This window comes from Nipponia nippon, unplaced genomic scaffold (assembly GCF_047370975.1).
Source record: "Nipponia nippon isolate SJK-2023a ecotype South Korea unplaced genomic scaffold, ASM4737097v1 scaffold_4, whole genome shotgun sequence".
Classification (NCBI taxonomy): Eukaryota; Metazoa; Chordata; class Aves; order Pelecaniformes; family Threskiornithidae; genus Nipponia; species Nipponia nippon.
Window position 1 is genome coordinate 45903212 of NW_028262358.1, and position 21318 is coordinate 45924529.

General features: G+C 45.9%; 1 long non-coding RNA gene across 1 annotated transcript in view; it reads left to right on the forward strand.

Moving 5' to 3' along the window:
• LOC148053286 (uncharacterized) overlaps positions 1-11135 on the forward strand; it is a 28096-nt gene extending 16961 nt beyond the window's left edge. The window contains exons 4-5 of the long non-coding RNA XR_015708577.1: positions 3434-3525; positions 10009-11135. This is a non-coding gene — a long non-coding RNA (uncharacterized LOC148053286). The remainder of the gene's footprint in view (positions 1-3433; positions 3526-10008) is intronic.
• Positions 11136-21318: the final 10183 nt, after the last annotated feature.

Here is a 21318-nt window from a genome sequence, read left to right on the forward strand (position 1 = left end):
GGAAATAGTGACTGTGGTCTGGGTTTGTAACTGGCTAATAACGCAGAGATCACATGCGCTGTTAAGTACTGAAATGTGTAGAAAGAAACTGTAGGCTCGATCTCTTACTCGCACTTACTTAAAATGTTCTCCTCTAACTAAGCAATAAACTGTGGTAAATCACCCTTTTATACCCTGATGCTGTAGTTAAAATCTTTCATCAAACAGCTCAAATTGAATGTCTGGAAAAGTTTACACCTCCCACAAATTCTCCTCTGCTAATGGAAAAGTCAGGTAAACAAGCATCACTTTATTATATCCATTGTTCCAATAATGCCCCTTCCAAATGGGAAAGACTTGAATCAGAGCAATTCAGTCCTTGTCTCAGTGTAGTTTCTCTTCTGGCCAGTTTTATTGGGGGGAAAAATAAAAGACACCCTGAAAATACGATTGTGTGAAAAATGGTTGCAGCTTGCATGCTGCGTGGTCTCAGGAAGACTTTCGAATGGCATGCTTAAAAACCAGTTGCAGAGCACGCGTCGCCTCCTAGGGCTGACGCGGCCACTGAATTTTCTGCCCTGGTGCCTGTTGTGCCAGAGTGCGGTTGGCGTGCTGGCAGCGCGGGGGTCAATCAATACCCCAACGTGATGCGAGGCAACCAGAGGCTGAATTGCCTTCCAGCGGCTGGGGCGCTGCGGCCCCCAGCAGGGTTGCTCCCAATTTGCCCTGACTTGTAAGGTGTTTCAAGCCTGTAGTTTGGGTCCGTGTGTTCAGGGAGAGACAAAGTTAACTCCATAAGGTAAAAAATAAGGGACTTCATCCTTGCATGAAAGCTTATAAAGAAGGTAATTTATAATCACAAAAAATTGTGTCCCCATTACGTTTCTTCTTTCCCATCGTTTCTGGTAGATTTGTGCAGCGGTTCTTCTCTGTTCCTACCTAATGGGCAAGGCTGGGTGGATCTTCCCAGGACTGGGGACACACCGGCGCACTGCAGTTGCTTTTAGGGATTTTGACCGTACAGAGCTCAAATCCCCTCTGATGACTGGCCTGAGCTTTCACAGCAGAACTCTCAGGTCCCAGGTGAGGGAAGTCCTCCAGACCAAATGGTGCTCTTTCTCTGATGCTTTTATTCCAGCCTTTGCTTTAGGGTAGCCCTTGTACCAACTTGCATCTCCAGTGGGGGATGCTTTAGCACATGTCCTTTGAAGCTACACTGGGACAGCAGGACCTGTGCCTGGACCAAAGGCACAGGCCCTTTCTTGCATGTCAAGGGAGGGCAAAAGGCTTCAGCAAGGATCACTCTCCCTTCGGTTGTCTGAACCATAAAAACTTGCAGGCAATTTCCTGGTGGGGCCTTGTACTTAGAGCTTCAAAACTCCGTCCCCAGCTCTTCTATTTGGTTTTCTCAACGGCCTTGCATGAATCACTCAGCTACCTGGGTCCTCAAGTGACCTTACTGTAAGAGCAGCAACAATCTGACCCTGCAAGGATGGTGTCCTGGCACCGCAGCTGGGAGCCTCTGGGGTGCCCCATCCTACACACGTGCCCCTGTTTCCTATTGATCACTAGGCAAAACTCTTCCAAAGGACAGCGTGAGCACCCCTTTCTCTGTCTTTGATCACCAACTCATGTCTGACACAGGATAAGGAGAACCGGGTGCTGTATTGTATGGGATACTTTGAATTCTCTAGACTGTTTTGGGGAGGGAAGGAGAAAAATAAGATCAAGGCAGTTACTGAAGGCAAGCCAGGCTCAGACTATAACTGTGCTATGTGTAAAATATTTAGTTCCACAGTATGAGTCACTATGACTAGGCTGCTATTGACCTGGGTAACCTGAGTGAATATTGCATAAAAGGCCCTCTCATTTTGTCACTATAAATAAAATCTGTGATTATTCATAGTGAATGCTGAATTTCTATTACCATAAGCAGCCTTACGAAAGCGTTACGCTCCAAGATGGGGCTGTGTTCTTAGAGCTTGTGGGTCATCTGGAGCTGCTTTCATGGGTGACTGGCTTGAAAGGGGCAGCGCTTCTGCCCTCGAGCCTTTCTGTCCCTGCCTGGCAGAAGGAGAAGCCTGTACCCATCAAGAACTGAAAACACTGAAAATATTTGACTGTGAAAAAATTGTGCAACGATTGAAAAAACAACAAAAGAAGCTGAGGGAGAGAAAGTGAAAGGAACTAAACATAAGGAAAGGAAAAAAGAAAAGGAAGAGTAAAGGTCTCTCCCTCCCTGCCTTCCCTCAGGCTAATTTTCATTATTGGATGCTGTTTTATGGCATTGTCCCCTCCTGCTCCATGTGTTGTAATTGGGCTGCCACATGCTATACACGTCCTAAAGGGACATGGTAATTATTTGTTGGATAACCAGAAAGTCTGTGCGGGGATCTGTGTTTGAGATGAGTCCTGCGGTGCCATCTGGCCCTGCCTGTGACCAGTCCCATGCCAAACCTACCTGTGATCCCGGCCCATCCCACACAGCCTTCTCCCTCCTCTGAAGAGTATATAAACGCTCAGCGGATGGCACTGGGTGCCTCTGCAGAGGCATGAGTTAGCTGAGCTGCACTTGTCGTGTGCTTGAGGAGGAGATTTCAGTAAGCCCAGCAATGATGTGGGCTGTCGCCTGTGTCGGTGGTGGTGTGGACCAGGCTCAGGAGCAGCGCTAGGCAGTGGAGGCTGAGGGTGCGTGAGGTTCTGTGCCCTAAAAGAGGGGGTGACACCTTGAACAAGGAGGGGGAATGGCAAAAGGACTGGTGTACTGCCCAGACACCAGAGCAGGGAGCTATTTGGATATGTCAGTGCTGTCCTTTCTAATGTTTTGTTCCTGTACTTACTGATGATTAAGCACCATGGAAGGAAAAGGCAATTAGATACTTAGAGTGAAATGTGGCCTCTTGATTTTTGCCCGAGTTGTGGCACTGAAAGGCAGTCCTTAACTGGCTCTGTGATTGTCAGGGGAGCAGCACAGATCTGCTCCCTGCCCTTACCCTGGGAGACACAGGAGAGAGACATCCCTGTCCTGCAAGAGGCATCAGCTGAGAGCAGCTGCGGGTAGAGAGATGCTTAGTGGTTAGATTATGGTGCTTGTGTTGCAGCTTGACCAGAGAGCCTAGGATGGAGACGTTTTTCATGTTGGTGTAAGCTTTAATAGTGTTGAGAAAGGAGAGTGACTCATCCTTCAACACAAACATCTGGTCTGCTTCCCTGTTGCATGCTCTGCCCTGCATCAAGCCTTCTCCCAAGCCCTAGTGCTGGTGCTGCAGAGAGGGGCTGTTCCCACCACCGCACCCCTTCCACCTCATCCTACATGGCACAGCGGACGTCCCGTTGACCCGCAGTGCCTTTCAATAGCAGCCTTATGCCTGTGGTTGACTTAGTCGTCTGTATAAACCAGTCTATCGGATATCTCAGCTGCTCAACTTGATCTTCACACTATGTCCTCACACAGATGGTGAACCCTGTGGCAGGCAGAAAGGTCGTCTTCGTGAATTCCTTCACTCTTCAAGTCCTTTACTGCAGACATCTCTATCCATAAACCAGGTAAGTAGATATTGTTGGCTTATTTTATGGCTGGGAAAATTAAGTCCATGGGGCAATCAGCAGGGTTTAAATAGAAAGAGACAGATGTTAAATGACTTTCCAAGAACATTAAGATGTTCACTGTCCCCAGAGTCCTGGGCTTAGATTCACTAGCAGAGAACATTATTATAATAGAGTGGCAGTGGGTTGCTTTTAAAAGATTTTCATGTTTGAATTGAAAGACCCCCCCCCTTACAGCAAGTGCCTGGATATGTGTGTGTCATGACAAATAGAAGCACCCAGGTAACAGAGCATCACAGCACTGAGCTGGAAAATGCTTGTTTACCAGAGGTTCTGGGACTGGGACTAAAATATGGGCTAGACCACTTGCAATCCTTTTTCTCTTCCATACAAGTTTTACTGTACATGTTGATTGTCACCCACCGAAGTTACTATTTTCCCAGAAAGCTGGAAATAATGTTAAATTTTGAGGCACGAGTAGCCACTGGAAATTTGGTGATATGATACCACTAAATAGATAATCTTGTTGGGAGCTCAGATAGAGCTGGAATCCCTCTCTGCTGCTTGCACAGTCCCAGCTAAGCTCTGTTGAATTAGCCTCTTCCCCTGGATTGCTCATCTGATATATTTCTAATTCACCTTTGGACTTTTAAATATTTTTACACCAAATACTCCACTGTACTCTGCAAGCATTTACACAGTGCTCGCATGATTGATACTCCAGTGTACACAGAGGTGTAGGGGGACTCGTTTTCAGAAAGCGTGTGTCGAGTCTATGTTTAAAGATAGAAGCAGTGCCATAAAATTAAGAGCAGTTTCAGGCATGAGGGGGGCAGCAAGCCCATGGCAGTACATAGACTGGAGGAGGAGGACTTTGGGAGGGCAGGTTACTGATCCCAGCACTGGCAGGGTCTGGCTGAGAGGTTTTGTCAAGGCAAGTCCTTCCTCGGTGCCTCCTTCACACAGCTTGTAAAACAGGGTGTCGTGGTTTAACCCCAGCTGGCAACCAAGCACCACACAGCCACTCGCTCACCCTTCCCCCCGCGGTGGGATGGGGGAGAGAATTGGAAGGGCAAAAGAAAAGAAACTTGTGGGTTGAGATAAGAACAGTTTAATAACTGAAATAAAATAATAATACAATAATAGTAATAATTTTAATGAAAAGGAAAACAACAAAAAAGAGAGAGAGGAACAAAACACAGGAAAAAACAAGTAATGCAACCACTCACCACTCGCCTGCCCATGCCCAGCCCAGCCCCAAGCAGTGAGTGCTGCCCCCCCCCCCGGCCAACTCCCCCGGGTTTATATACTGAGCATGACGCCATACGGTATGGAACAGCCTTTTGGCCAGTTTGGGTCAGCTGTCCCGGCTGTGCTCCCTCCCAGCTTCTTGTGCACCTCCTCGCTGGCAGAGCATGGGAAGATGAAAAGTCCTTGACTTAGCATGAGCACTACTTAGCAACAACTAAAACATCAGTGTGCTATCACATTATTCTCAGGTTAAATCCAAAACACAGCACTATACCAGCTACTAGGAGGAAAATTAACTGTATCCCAGCTGGAACCAGGACAGCATCCACCCCTTATTCTATACCATCTACATCATGCCCAGGTCCCACCCATTCCAATTAATCACCACCAGTTTTCCTGTCTTTTGAAATATATACACACAGATGTCGTTCCCTTAGTCTGTGGGCCATCCCTCTAAAATGTCCGTTGAGTCCATTTAGTCCATGACTTTGGCCTCCATCTGTCATAACAGTCTTTCAGGGCAGGAGAGATGGTGTGTGGTGTTGGATTGTTGCATGCTGAAGCCAGTTCTGGTTCCATCACCTCTGCACTTTGCTCGGTTTCATTAAAGTTCATTCTTCATTAATCTGATCCATCTGCAGGTTGTTTTGATGTTCTTTAGTGGCCTGACTCTTGGGTACGTGAGCATCTACGTGACGTACTTTTGCAACCAGGTTCTCTATCCGGGCAGCAATATCTTGCCACAATGCGGCAGCCCAGATGGGTTTGCTTCTGCGCTGCCAGTTGTTCTGTTTCCATTGCTGTAACCACCCCCACAGGCCATTTGCCACCATCCATGAGTCAGCATAGAGATAAAGTACTGGCCATTTTTCTCCTTCAGCAATATCCAAAGCCAGCTGGATGGCTTTCACCTCTGCAAACTGACTCAATTCACCTTCTTCTTCAGCAGTTTCTGTGACTTGTTGTATAGGACTCCATACAGCAGCCTTCCAGCTCTGATGCTTTCCCACAATACAACAGGACCCATCAGTGAACAGGGCATATTGCTTCTCGTTTTCTGGCAGTTTATTATACAGTGGGGCCTCTTCAGCACGTGTCACCTCCTCCTCTGGTGATATCCCGAAATCTTTGCCTTCTGGCCAGTCCATGATCACTTCCAAGGTTCCTGGGTGACTGGGGTTTCCTATTCGAGCCTGTTGTGTAATCAGTATGACCCACTTACTCCACATCACATCAGTTGCATGACGGGTACAGAGGATCCTCCCTTTGAACACCCAGCACCAGCAGTCAGGGTGCCAGGAGGAGCTGTGCTTCAGTACCAACCACTTCTGAAGCGGACTGAACCCCTTCATATGCTGCCAATATCTCTTTCTCAGTTGGAGTATAGTGGGCCCCAGATCCTCTGTATCCCCAACTCCAAAACCTCAGGGGTCAACCTCGAGTCTCCCTGGTGCTTTCTGCCAGAGGCTCCAGGTAGGGCCGTTCTCCCTGGCTGCGATGTAGAGCACATTTTTGACATCTTGATTGGCCCAAGGACTACTGCATGAACTATCTCCCATTTAATTTGTTCAAAGGCTTGTCATTGCTCAGGGCCCCATTTGAAATCGTTCTTCTTCCAGGTCACTTGATAGAGAGGGCTTATGATCAGACTGTAATTTGGAATATGCATTCTCCAAAAACCCACAACGACCAAGAAAGCTTGTGCTTCCTTTTTGCTGGTTGGTGGAGACATGGCTGTTATTTTGTTGATCATATCCATTGGGATCTGATGATGTCCATCTTGCCATTTTATTCCTAAAAACTGGATCTCCTGTGCAGCTCCCTTGACCTTACTTTGTTTTATGGCAAAACCGGCTTTCAGAAGGATTTGGACTATTTTCTTCCCTTTCTCAAAAAATTCTTCTGCTGTGTTGCCCTACATGATGATGTCATCAATGTATTGCAGGTGTTCTGGAGCCTCACCCTGTTCCAGTACAGTCTGGATCAGTCCATGGCAAATGGTGGGGCTGTGTTTCCACTCCTGGGGCAGCCGATTCCAGGTGTACTGGACGCCCCTCCAGGTGAAAGCAAACTGTGGTCTGCACTCTGCTGCCAAAGGGATTGAGAAAACCGCATTACTGATACCAACTGTGGCATACCACTTGGCTGCCTTTGACTCCAATTCATATTGAAGTTCTAGCATGTCCGGCACGGCTGCACTCAGTGGTGGCATGACTTCATTCAGGCTCCAATAGTCTACTGTTAGTCTCCACTCTCCATTGGATTTTCACATTGGCCATATGGGACTGTTAAAGGGTAAGCGAGTCTTGCTGTTCACTCCTTGGCTCTCCAGTCAATGAATCAGCTTATGGATGGGAATCAGGGAGTCTTGGTTGGTGCGTATTGCCACCGGTGCATCGCTGTGGTAGCAATTGGCACCTGTTGCTCTTCGACCCTCTGCAACCCCACAACAGAAGGGTCCTTCGAGAGACCAGGCAAGGTAGACAGCTGTTTAATTTCCTCCATCTCCAAGGCAGCTATACCAAAAGCCCACCTGTACCTTTTTGGGTCCGTGAAATACCCTCTCCTGAGGTAGTCTATGCCAAGGATGCATGGAGCCTCTGGGCCAGTCACAACGGGGTGCTTTTGCCACTCGTTCCCAGTTAGGCTCACTTTGGCCTCCAACACAGTCAGCTGTTGGGATCCCCCTGTCACTCCAGAAATACAGATGGGTTCTGCCCCTTTATAGCTTGATGGCATGAGGGTACACTGTGCACCGGTGTCTACTAAAGCCTTATACTCCTGTGGTGCTGATGTGCCAGGCCATCGAATCCACACAGTTCAGCACACCCGATTGTCCCTTTCCTCCACCTGGCTGGAGGCAGGGTCCCTCTAGTCCTGATCGTAGTACTCGTTACTCGCTTCTTGTAAATATGAATCAGAAGTCCCTTCATTAAGATCAGAAGTAAGATCAGCCCTTCTACTCTGTCTGGGGAACTGCCCACTGGAGACTGGAGCAGCAATTTTCCTGGAAGAACCCCCTTTTGTGACTGTTTTTCCTTGCAGCTCACATACCCCTGCCTCTAGGGTCGAGGTTAGATTTTCCATCCCACTTCCTCATGTCCTCTCCATGGTCATGCAGGTAAAACCATAGGGTGCCCTGTGGTGTGTACCCTCTATATCCTCTCTCTTGAGCAGAGGAACACTTACTCCTAATAGCTGAGATGCTGATCCATGCTATCCTTTTCAAGTTGCTGGACCTTCTGGGATAGTTTCTCCACAGCTGAGACAAAGGAGGAAGAGAGATTTTCTTCGTATTGCTAGAGACGGCCAGCCAATTCATCCACTGTTTGTCCCTCTTCATCTTTCCAGGTCATTACTGCCCATGAGTTGGCATATGATGTTGGTGCACTCCATACAAACTTCCGCCGCATGGGTCGCGTGCACTTGACTTCATCTGGATCTTTGGATAACTGCTTGTTGTCCAGGTCATGATAAATCACCTACCCACACCCCAAAGAGACTGGAGAGCTAAGGGCTAGCACCTAGGACCTGAATTGCTGTCCTAGAGGGCTCTGAGGTCTTTCTGAGGAAGATACAAGTGCTGTCTGAGATACCATATGCAGCTAGCAAGAGTTGTGTAAAATACTTCATACCTCAGTCAAAAGCCCTCCAGTGGCCCATGTTGGTCGTAATTTTTTTTTAAGAGCTATAGGAGGTTTTGTGCTCTTTGCCATGCTCTGAATCAACAGTCCTCAATGCCCATTAACTTATGTTTCCACCAAATTATGCTTGCATTTGCCCTAGGTAAGGTGCAGCTGACACTTTCTTTCCTCTTTTTCCTAGCAAATTTTGTAGCAAAGAAAAGCCCTATCAATAAGCAGAAGATTTTTCAAATGAAAATTGAAGGTTGTTTTCCTTTCCCTTCTCTCTTGATTTCTAATGGTTATTTTAGGAATATTCAATCTTCATAGAGAGACCAAAAGCAAACTCTGTCCCTGAGTAAATATAAATTCATATTTTAACTGTTCATGTAGGTACATGCATATGTACATATATATACCTAAACACATAAAAAACCAAACACATGGCATTGCTTCGAGTTATGTAGATGGTCTTCGCTGCCTGTTTTATTTATTGTATTTCTATTTTGAGATGAAAATTGTATTTGGGGCTGTGTCTGTCTCTGACAGTGCGTTATTTGACTTTTAGTCTACATCAGACTGTAACAAAGCATATCCCATATCACAGCTTCTGTTGCTTCTGATACAAATTGTATATTTCAAGAATATTTATGCATGCAGGATTATTTAGTTTGGTGGCAGAGGTGTTGCATTCTCCATTTTTTCTTCTGAAGGGTATTACTGGTTGTTACTGATTAAATCAACTGTTCACATAAATTCAGTCTATGGAATGGGTGGATATACATATGGGCTGGTGAATACTGAGTATACAGTAAACAAAGGGTTAACTTTGCATCCCTTTTCCTCTGCTGAGGGAAGGCTGCCAGGGATGGAGAGAAGAAGCAATGGATGCTCCCCCTCCTATTTTTGAGGAGGGGATGAGCCCCAGCAGGGAGAGGGGTCCCCAGTGGTTTGCTTGCTGCAGTGGTGGTGGCTCCTGTGGATTTGCCCTGGGTTACAAAACACGAGTTGCTCCTGACAGACCTTGCTCATTTCTGCTATGACCTGACTAGGAAGAAGGACAATAAAATCTGTTTTGCATAAGTTATTGCATCTTTATTTACCTGCATTGGACCAGTCAGATTTCAACAAAGACTCGTCTAAAACTTTCCTATTCAACTGTGGTTGCTGTACCTAATTTTTCCACTTGTCTTGTCTCCCTAAGCTCAGCTCCTGCAAATACATAGGCCCATCCTAGACTTAAAAAAGAGGAGTAGCAGTGCTGAGCTCAGCCAAATTCCCTTGTTGGTAGCATTTTTTCCCTTGTGTCCTACACAGTCCCGTCAGCTGCTGTGCTCCCATGACAAGGTGGCTGCATTTCACAGCAAATGAGATGCTTTCTTAGTGCACGGCTGTAAAATATTTTGAAACCCTAGTGGATGAATAATGTTGTATCATAAATATAAAATGAATATTGTTTTACGGTTCCTGAAATATTAATTTGTGCATGGAGCCACTCTTTGAATGTTTTTTTACTAAATGTAAAGATCCTTTTGAGTCCTGAATGTCCTTGCCTTGGTTTTTATTACTAATATTGCCTCCAGGAGACATTGACTTTCCCTTCCCCTAGACATGCTGACTCCTGCCTGCCAGAGTGATTCAGCAGCTTGCCACTCACTTTTACAGAAGGAAAGTTTTCTCCTGGCTTCTTCCACTGACCTGGTGCGACTGTGGCTGTGATCGAGGGATGTATTTGTGCGACCGGTTGATTCTTCACACCAAGTCACTGTCGAGCAGCCGGGCAGCTCTGAGCTCTGTGTCTAGCTGGCAGCTCTGTCCTTTACGTGGGGAAGAAGATCCCCGTGGAGAGCATCGGGGCTCTCTGCTTCACAGCTTTGCCTTTCCCAGATGGGGTCACATTAAGTAACCAGAAGTTATTTATAATTGAGGCTGCTTGCTGACTGCCAGAGTCATCTGGGTCTATAGAGAAAAGTCTAGAAAAACGCTGCTTGTTTGTCTAACTGCAACAAATGCCCATAAAAAATGCAAGGGATGCGGAATGATTAACGCTTCCTTTTCTTTCTTTCCTGTGCGAAAAATGGAGGCAGGCCGTTATTTTTAGTTTAAGCTAAGGAGAAGAGACTCGCATTACAATATTTTAATTATGTTTTGATTTTCCTAATAAAGTGTTAAATAGCTGTCAGAGCTTAAAAGCACAAAGCCTAACATAAACCAAACCAGAGACGTAGATGTATATACCTGCGTGCAAACCGACTGACTGGTATGTCTTGTTTTATTAAAGCATGGTATATGAAGCTAAATTATGTGGGTTTTATGGATCTCTAAATTACAAGTTTTTATCGATCTCTTGTCACTCTTAAAAATACATTACAAAGAAAAAGAATGCAGTCTTTGATATTGAAAAAGAAATTCAGCTGCAACACATAAAAGATCTGGGAAACTATAATTCAATGTGTGGGGCTGACACAAATGTAAAACACTTAATCGTAGCTAATTAGTTTTAAAAATTCCCGGTCACATGCCTTTAGGGCCCAGACCGGGAACCAGTGCTGTAGTCATTCATGAGACAACTTTCCTGGTCACCCTGAGGCAGACGTTTTGAAGCAGATGTCTTCACACAAAACTTCCATATCCCCCAAACCACCCAATGAGCGTCTCTGCCCCTCACCTTCCCCCCGACCTGGGAAAGAAGGACGTGGGGTTTGAGAGCCAGGTTTCCACAACAGCATCATTTCTGAAAACCTAGGAGTTTTTTTCAGCCTGGGGGCAGAAGATTGTGCGAGCTGCCAGCTCTGCGTGTGGCCTGCTGCGCTTGGATGCGGAACAATTTGGGAAGTGAGGACCTGCATCGGTGCTGTGGGAAGAGCTCGGCTGCAAGGGGCCGGAGTCTGGCTTTCCCTCTTGCAGCACCCACCGTCAGGGTGGGAGTAAACCTTGGCAGTGGTCACGGCACGTGGCGAAGCGCTGCTGGTGGGATTGAGGACAATGCGGTCTGTCTTATCTGGGAGGGAGGAGGTGGGATGGAGGAGCAAGGTGTTTTCAGTGCTACTTCTCTGCGCCGGGTGCATATGATTTGGCTGATGGCTGTGGTGTGCCTGTACCCTGCCACAGCTTGTCGCCTTGGTCGAGGTGTTGAGTGATTCAGAGCAATAATTTTTATATCTTTTCAGAAATGAGACTGTTTCTCTAGTGGCCTCTTGCTGTTGCTGGAATTCAGCTGCTAGCCCCAAAATGGGCATCTTCTTTGATATTGTTTGATCTTGTAATGCAAAACAAACCAGACGCTCACATCCGATAGACCTGAACATAACCTCAGTACCGCTTTGTCTTACAATAGAGAAATCCCTTCATTTAACCTGTCTCTGAACCTGGATTTTTGTGCTTGAATAAAGACAAATATGAAATATGTACTCATATCCCAGGACTTGTTTCTGGTACTCAGCTATTAAAAATTCAGCCATGGCCTTCATAAGTTATTACTAATGTTTGAAGTTGCTTTTTTACCTTATCTGCAAGGAGCACCTGCACTGCTGTGTTTACCACGAGCAAGAGTATTTCTTTTGTTTCTGCAGAGAGGTTTAAGAGAAGGGACATGGCCAGTTCGTATGCTAATGGTGGTACCAGCAGAATGTTAATAGCTGAGATAACAATAATGAAAGGAAAAATAAAAGTAGTTTTGTGGGTAGTTTTGAGGCTGAGGGCTGGGTTTCTGGTTTTGAGGGCTTTTTCACCCCAACTTGCCTGTCTGACACCTGGATTTCATTCTAATACAACTTTCAGTGGAGGAAAGGTGTGAGTTTGGCTTTAACAGTAAGTCTGCTTTGAAAGTCCATTGAAATTCAAAAATCCCTTTTTCCAACAACCTTGCCCCAGCACTTTACAATTCATGCCTCCAAATGGGATTGTTTGCAAGAAACTGAACGGTGAAAGCATAACATTTGAAGACTTCAGAAATGTTGTTGTGAATGTTTCACAGGGGTCTCGCTATCACTTTGACCCTGCTCTCAGAGAGGGCTCTGACCTGTGAGTGAGGACAGCGTCCTCGAGACATCTGGTTCCCTCTTCCACCGCAGTCCACTCCAAGGAGGCTCCCACTCTATTTGCACTCTGACACCCATTTTGTTTCTCCTCCGTGCTTTTGCGAGCAGACTATGGTGGTCTAGGTCCCACCTCAGGTATCTCTGGAGCAGGGACAGGGGCCTCCCAAGGAGGAGCAAAGCAACCGCCTGAGTGCAAAACCCACTGCACCATCCTGCTTGTGAGTCAGGGCCGCCGGGCTCAGTCCTGCCCTGTGCAGAGTCACTGAAGAGCCTTCCAGTGTCCCACCTTGAACCGACACGCCGAGTTACTTGTTCCCGAAGAGAGGAAGCGGTGTCACCCGCTGAGGGTTGTTATGAACCCGGGAATGTTCTGTGCTAGTGCGAGCCTGAGCCGTGGCTGGCTGACAGGGTGGAAACGTGCCTGCAAAGGGCCTGGTGACTCATCCTGGGAGTGAGGGATGTGGAAGCAGGTAGGGCATTGCTGGCACGGCCTGGTGGGAGGCCGCTTCTGAGGACGTGGCACACTAGCCAGATGAATCTGGATGGGTAATTCCCTTTAATGCATGTCTTCCCTCCTCTGGCCCCAGTGAAGAAAAGAGGCAGTGCTCCGGGGTACAGCCATGCATGCTGCCTGCGGGTTTGTTCTGCACAGAGGCTGTTGGTTTATGCTTTGAGGAGAGTAAGCAAACTGCTGCATTCGCAAAGCTGAGTGCATGACAGCCCATGGTGACAGTCATGCTGCTATGTACGTCCAGATTACTGCTGTGCAGTTGCAATACGGCTGTAAATGAGCCTCTGAAGCATTAATTCAATATATGTAATATTTTACATTTTCTTCTGGCATGAGAAGCATAAGGTGTTTCTTCCAAGAGCTTGATGGAGAGGGTAAGGCCTCTTCACAGTCAAGGAGCTGAAATAAGTGGTCATTGCCTGAAATGGAGGACACGCCCAGGGCACAGTGTGAGTGAGGGGAGTTTGCATGCCTGGGAGAGGAGAAGAAGCTGCCCATGGAAACTGGGAGCGGAGGCAGCAGAGAAAGTCTTCAGCATTGCTTGAAAAGGTGCTGGGAGCCTGGCACCAAAAGCAATGCCAGAGGTGGGGGACTTTCTCAGTCAAGGCTATGGGCAGAGGACAATCTCCTGTTATTTGAGTCTTACGATGTCCAGGAAAACCAGACATTTCTGTGGCCTTAGTCAGTGAACAGGGATCCATCAAAGACTCAGTGGACTGCTACAGCTTCCCCTAAGAACAGAAACAACCTGAAGGGCCCTGAGCTTTGGTTAGTTGCTCATGCCAGGGATAATACCAACCACAGAGAACAAGCACCAAATTCTGTTTTCTTCTCACTCCTGCAGTAGCAATGGAGAGAGCTTTCCTTCCTCCCTCCTTTGGCCAATGGCTCTTCAAAGGTCAGGGCACGAGTGAGGGCTGCCTCACTTGCCCGCTGTGGAAATTGGCACCTCTGCCGTACCCCTTGCCATATCGTGCATGCCAGGAGAAGGGCTCCCACCCATGGGGAGAAGACTGGCTAACGCTGACAGACCCAAACCTTGTGTAGGTGCAGGAGTGCTGCATTTAAATAGTAAGGGACGATGGGATGATGAGCAGCTGTTTTCTCAAGCTCATATCACATACCACATGATGATGTGGGACAGGATTATGAGTTCAAGTCCCCCCGAAGCAAGTGCTACAAGTTCTGCCATGTATCTCCCTCCATTTTTAGGTGGCAATCATAAAACCCTTGGGAGTTTTGTTCTTCACTGCAGATGATACCTAACAGCAATCCTCCTGGGGTGAAGCCAGGGTGCCTGTGAGCTGACTCACTCCACAGATAGACTGGGGTGGGAGGCAGTTATCTCCCACAGCAGCAGCCACAGAACTCCTGACGGGGGTGACGCTGCCGTGGAGGTCTCAGGAGCAGACGCTGAGCCTGAGTCTCACTTCCCAAGGGCAGAATTTCACCTGCAGCCCATCGCTCGGTGTAGCGTTCACGGCGTATTCAGGCAGACATTTCACTGGGGCTGACCCTGTCTCAGTGTGCCAATCTGAAACACTTGTTCTTCTGAACATGAGGTCAGTTGGGAAAAGCGCAAGTGTTTTTCTGGTATCTGCTGGGTGGCAGGAGGTTAGGAAAGTGGCGCAGATGGGATAAAAAGGATATTGAAGGGGAGTTGAAGAAGCAGGGAGCATTCAAGCAGCACTGCTCAAAGCATACACATACTTCTAGGAACACTCTGCAAGTTACGTCATTATTATTGTAAACTCCACCGACTGAAACCAGCTGCAAGCAAATGCTGTTCACGATGTTACACCAGAATCTGGCATCAGTATGAGTCGGCAGGGGACATTAAAATCAAAGGGGAGTTGTATTTATATTCTGGGCATGAACTAAGCCTATACCACTGGAGATAATATACACCCTCCCCCCCACCTACCTTTGGAGAGTTTAAGCCTCCCTCTGTCAGTCTGACTCCCGCTTGGGCAGTGGTTACTTACAACGCCATGGCATGAACTGTAGGTGCCCTTTGAAATACAGCCTTTCCCAGTCAAAGGCCTTTGGAGCAGGGCACTGTCTCTTTATTCTGGAATTACGGCATTCATATTAGCAAGGCAGCAGCAAGGAATTCATGTTCAGAAAATATGCACTCTGCAGAAATGTTTTATGGAAATTAGATTTCAAGAGACAAAAATAGCACAGTACTCTCAGATTGCAGAAGGTGGAGATCTTTTTCTTCCCCCATTCTCCCAGTAATTAATTTCTCCTCTGGCATAATTTGAGGAAAATAATTTCTTTCATTAATGCGCTGTCTACCTGTTAAGGAACATTCTTTCAATGGATTTTTGTTAAGCATGCACAACTTTGATCAAGTGCTCATCATAGATCTCACAGAATAATTTAATGCTGCTGAGCATTTTCCTTGTAGGACACTCATCAATGTTGCATGCACTTAGTCAAATCCAAGTCTGGGGTTAGTAGGTTTCATCCCAGTGAAGCCATTGGAATTGCATCCACTTCCACAAGAGCTTAGCCATTTGTTTGCACAATGGAAGTGGCAGTGACTCATAAAGTCAGATTTTATCTGACTAAACAATGTTGTCTGTGGAAACACAATTCAGTATGTTCCAGTCCTGTTTGTCTATGGTCATTTTCTTAGCAGACTTATATCTCGGAGACCAGTGAGTCTCTGCTGATTTGGGCAATGAGTATTTCTCCCAATCTTTTACCTCTAGAAAATGGGAGAGAAAGAAATTCACCTTTTATCTGAGTGGTTCATGTCAAAAGTCAACAGAAGCCTTACCTGGACACAGCCTACGCTGTCAGACATATGTGGTCAGGCTCAGCAGAAGGGAACTGGGCAGAATCCATAGCCCATGATGTGCAGGATGTTCGGCTGGAAGAGTCCCTTCCAACCTTAAACTCTAGAAGTTGATGGAAAACCCCTTTCTTCCTCTCCACAAGTACAACTGGATAAGATATCCCCTTGGCTCAGAGCAAGATCCTTGGGGTTCAGAGCCATCAAGAACGAGATTGTGCCTGGACCTTTCTATTCAAAACTCCTCCCTATTCCTGGAGAAAACACATTACCACAGGGTCTGTTCCCTAGTGACAGTCACTTGCAGAAGTGTCCTTTATTGTTAAAGACCGGTGCAGGGTCTTTTGGGACTTTCTCCTCTTCAGCTTGATGTAATAATAGTTGAACTGAGATAGATGTCTTACCTCAACTAGAGGGCTACGTGGTGAACCTACACTCATACATGTCCTAGAGCTTTGTCTTAACCTAAAACAGCAGGTCTCATTTTGAAGGTTTTGAAGGCTTGTCTGTAGGTTGATTTTGTTCTCAAAGCTCAGCAATTGCGTGATTCTTGGACAACCTCCAACTTTCATTGCACCCTCCACATTGTCCAATGCATGGGAGACTGATCCAGCAGCTTCCAGAGCTACTGTTTACAAACTTTTCTCCTCACAGAACTGCATTTGGGGCCATAGCCTTCCTCCAGTTGGCACTTCCAGGCTCAAAGACCCAGGAGGAGTCACAGCTTATTGCGCAGAAACCTCAGGAGCTAGGCAGAGTCTTCTCTGTGAGCCAAGGGGAGCAATGGGTACTGCAGCCAGTCAAATGGATTCTTTGGGCATCTACAGCTTTTGTGTGGGTGACTATTTTTTTTTTCTCTTAATGTGAAAAAATAAATAAAACCACTTGAGTCCAAATGGTCCATATGAGTCATGAAGAAACCATTCTTCCTCCCCCTGAGACAGTTATACACCCTTTCACTACCAGAAGGCAGAATTAGGATTGTTCTGACTACATGGGAGTGTAGAAGGTGAGAAATGGCTCTTAGATTTAGGAAATTTTGCTGTCCCCTGAGATGGGCAAAATTTGCTTCTCTTTAAATGTTGACCAGAATTATCCTTTACAAGAAGCAAGTGCTATGATGCAAGGAATTGGTCTGAGTCGCTTTTGTTTTACCTGCGTCTCTGAAAACTCTCGTTTGTAGGTTATATTTTGGAGAACAGATGACATGGAGGAGATTGGTGGGCTACAGAAAGTCCAGCTGACCTGTTTATATTACTAAAGTCTTCTATGCAGGAAGGCGTTTAGGAAAGCTTCTGATAACCTGTGTGGAGTCTTCATAGCATGTTCATACTTGGAGCATGGGAGTCCTGTCCAAGTCCTGCCTTGTCATTGACTGTTGCACTGAGGAAAGTATTCAACACTTGTGCCTCAGCTTCCCAACTATGAAATGGGAATCGCAAGGGGAATCACAGCTGTCCTGTGCAACTGTGTTATTCTGTATCTGAATTAGTCAGTATTTGGAAATCACTTTCAGGCAGTAAAGTGTTATCTTTTTAATAGTAAAGTTGCCCTTTTCCCCAGAAGTACTATTCAGAACCTCTCAACCTTGACATTAAATTGAAATTGAAATCTTTTGAGTACTGTAATGAATATATTATCTTAATTTCAGAGGATTTTTTTGAAGGGGTAAGATTTTGTACAGAAGGTGATTTTGAATATTTAGCAACACAACCTTAGCTAAAGCTTTTTGCTTCCATGATTGTGTTTTTAATACAATTCTCTTAGTATTTTAGATTCAAAATGAGGAAATGTCCTTTGGCTTAAGTCCAAAGTTTCCTCTGCTTTTTTGATATTTTTTCAAAAGATAAGGCTCTAATTCTCCCTTCCCTGGTGCACTTTATAGTCATTTGCACATGGGAAATGCCATTATTCTCTCTTGGAAACATATACCAAAATGCAAATTACTCTACAAGACAAGCAAGCACCAAACCCAAGGACCCAGAGGATAAGCGCAAATGAGTATCCTACCAGGAACAAGCTGGAGAGTCAGCTTAAAGCCTGTCAGCTACTTAATGTTCATAATCCATGTTCATACCCTCATCCTATGGCAAAAAGAAGGTGAGGTAAACACCTCACACTCACTGCAGTCTGAAAGCACACGCATGACTGTAACTTCACTTCTGACCTTATGGGTTGGCGTCTTTTCTGTGGGTCCATGCCGTCAGACTAACCCACGGCAAATGTCATCTAAATATAAAACTGTAGCGCACGGTCTGCATTCGCGGTGTATGTGGCCTTGTCTATACTGCAAATTAGAGAGTGGCCGAGCGTGGCTGGCAGTCGGTTTAGCAGGACTGGTGACCAAGCACGGTCCAGCTGCAAGCAGAGCCACGGGCATGCTCAAACCAGCCTTGAGCAGCGCGTCCTCCTGTCCGCTTGCCTTCTGTCTCTGGGCAGGCCTGAGGAGCTGGGCTGAAGGATCGGCTTGCTGCTGCCTAACCGCAGCCAGACTGAATGGCTTGGAGTTGGCCTGAGGTTTTACAGCTCCTGATCTCCAGTGTTGCTCTGGTTAAGCCTGTGCATGGGATTTAAGAGAAGTGGCAGGCTGCTGCTGAATGTGGTTCTGCTCTACCCCCTCCTTTGGGCAGACAGCCTCTTGAGGCAGGGCTTTTGGTTGAAAGGCAGCCTGGCTGGGCTTTATTTTCCTTCAAAAGCAGTCAATAAGCCCCCAGCCTTACGCCCTGTAGGGCTGTCAGAAAACATCAGCCTGACAGTTTCCTTCTCTTTCAGCCTGGGAGAGGGGATGGACCTGAAGAAACAATTTGGCATGAAAATGAGAAACAGGCCAAGCTGCTTGCAAACGGGCCTCTGAAAAAGAGATAGGGAGAGAGAACAGAGAAGCAATTACTTCAGAAAACCAGGTTACTCCTTACTCCAAATTAGTACAGCTGCTTGGAAAAACCCTGACAAATCTTTCTGTAGCTCAGCTGATGTGTTTGCTAAAGGTGCTCTGTCACCAGTGAAGCAGCAATTCCCAAATCTGAAGGAGACCACATTTCCATTTACCGAAATCCTCCCTGAAGTGGAATGGCCCTGACATTTGAGACCCACATCTGAACAAAGCTTGGTCCTGGACATAGGGAGAAAGAGGTCTAGGTTTATAAAGGTATCCAGGTGCCTAAGGGGTTGTCAAAATTCCCAGGTGACATAAATAAGTCAAAGACCGTCTACATTTCTTCCTCAAGTTTGTGGAAATTATCAGTAGGTACTCAACAGCTTTCAGAGTCAGGCTTGTGATCCTCACTTGAACAGTGGTTGTGGTATCTAGGAAGAATTAATATATGTATCATAAATGTACTTGGTCTCTTCTTGATGTATGTGCAAAGAAGTATTTTTGTGATGTGGCTCATTGCCAGTGTTCCTGAGAAAGTCACATAAGTAATTTTTCCGCTATAAGTTGATAAAATACTATAATTAGTTTTTGAAATATTTCTAAACCTCTTTTTGCAGTATTTAACCCTTATTTATTAAGAAAAAGAAAAAGCCAACTTTCCCCTTGTTCCCCTGAAGTCCCAAACAAATAGCTTCTCTTACTGTCGCAATGACTCTGATATGTTATCCAGCACCAAAAGCTACTTGCCTCCTCCTCTCAGGGCACTCGTATGAAAAGTTAGCTGAAGGGACCTGGTCAGTGAATTTCCTGGTGTGCTTTGGGGTGTTCACTCCTCATTTTAGAGCTATGTTAGAATAAATGTTTCTCATTTGATGTTAAAGTCTCTGGATGATTTCTGATCCCACTAGATTAATTTCAACTTCCTGTCCCTTGATAGCTGATTTGGATATATCAAATTATGTTCTGTCCATTCTGGCAGCTGCCCAAGTTAGCTGGTAATCCTAAATTGCTGCTAGTCATGTCCATCTCTCAAAGAACAAATTAAAACATAACTCTCTCACATGTCAGTTGAGACCTTATATCTTTCCATCTCCCCCCCCTTGATTGATAGGATTTTTTCCCCCTTTCTTCGTTGTGCTCACAACTCTGCTGGATGTACAACTCTGAAAGTCAAAGTCCTTTACCTACAGATCAAGCACAGAAAAGAGAGCAGCAGTTTTCAGATTATCCTGCCCATCCATCTCCATCCTGGAGGGGGCCAATTTATGAAATGAGAATTGGACATTCTCTGTGTCTGTTTCATCTTCTGCTGAAACCGTGGACGGGGAACAAATCACTGGCTATTTCAGGGTCTGAGGGTGCCAGAATGAAACTTTGGACTTAAAAAAAAGCAGATTTCAGCAAATTCAGGGAGCAGTTAGGCAGAGTCTCTTGGGAAGAAATTCTAAGTGAAGAAGTGCAGAGAGCTGGTGGCTATATTACAAGCAAATCAGCAGCTTGTCTCAGTGCAGACGAGCATTAGAGTTTACAGTAAACCCTATATAGCTGCATCAGGGGTACTTCGTTACTTGAAATCCAAAAAAAGGAGCTTGCAAAGATTAAAAACAAGGCAACAAGGCAACATAAACAGTTCTTCTGAATGTATGAGGAGTAGGAGTAAGGCAAAGGGAGTTGTAACTCCACTACTTAATGGACACAGAGAACAAATAAAGCATGACGAAGAGGTGTTTGAAGTATTCAATGCTTTTTTGGGTGAGTCTTCATTAGAAAAGAAATTGCCATGCAGCTGCATTCAAGTGGTTGAAAAAATGTACTGATGGGTTTGCAATGGTCTCTTGTCAAAATGAGAAGGCATTTCAAGTTGAATTCTACAGGGGAATTTTTTCCTTGGGACTATTTCTGTTCACTGTCTTCATTATCAGGGTGGATGATGGAAAAGACTTCATGTGCAGCAGACATCAAGCTGGGAAGGAGCTATAATGAGTTTGGAGGACATAAATAAGAAAAAGAGTGATCTCGATGAGCTGGAGAAATGATCTGGACCCAGTGAGATGGAATTCTTTTGCGACAAGTTGGAAGTATTACACATAGAAATCAAATGCATAAAACCAGATTGCACAATAAGTGCTGAGACAGCAGTACTGAAGAACAGGAGCTGGGGTTTTGGTGTTCCGCAAACTGAGCAAGCCGATAATATGTTGGTGTTTTGAGAAAGGTGGGTCTTTGGGTAGGAGGTGTTAGCAGGCAGACAGTATGAGAGCTACTTATGCCACTCCACCCAGTGCTGCTGAGATCCCACCTGGTGCAATGTGTCCAGATTTGGATATCATGTCAGAGACAATCTGGGCAAAGCAGCAAAAAAAAGGAAAAGTTTCAGAAAGCACGAAATAAGTGGGACTTTGGTTTTGTCTAGAAAGCAGATGACTGAGGGGAATCACAAATATTTCAATACAGAGAGAACTGTTTTTCACTTTCCTCCTTGTCTCCTACAGGTAGGATGAGAAATAATTGGCTTACTATATAGCAACGTACCCTTAGATTAGGTGTAACAAGAGCCTGTAGGAGAGCTGTAAGCCCCGGGCATGGCAGGAGGAAGGGTATTGCAGAACTGCCTTCACTGAAAGCTTTCCACAGCAGGTGGGAGGGTGCAGGGGATGAAGTCAAACACCTTGCAAGATCCCTCTGTTCTC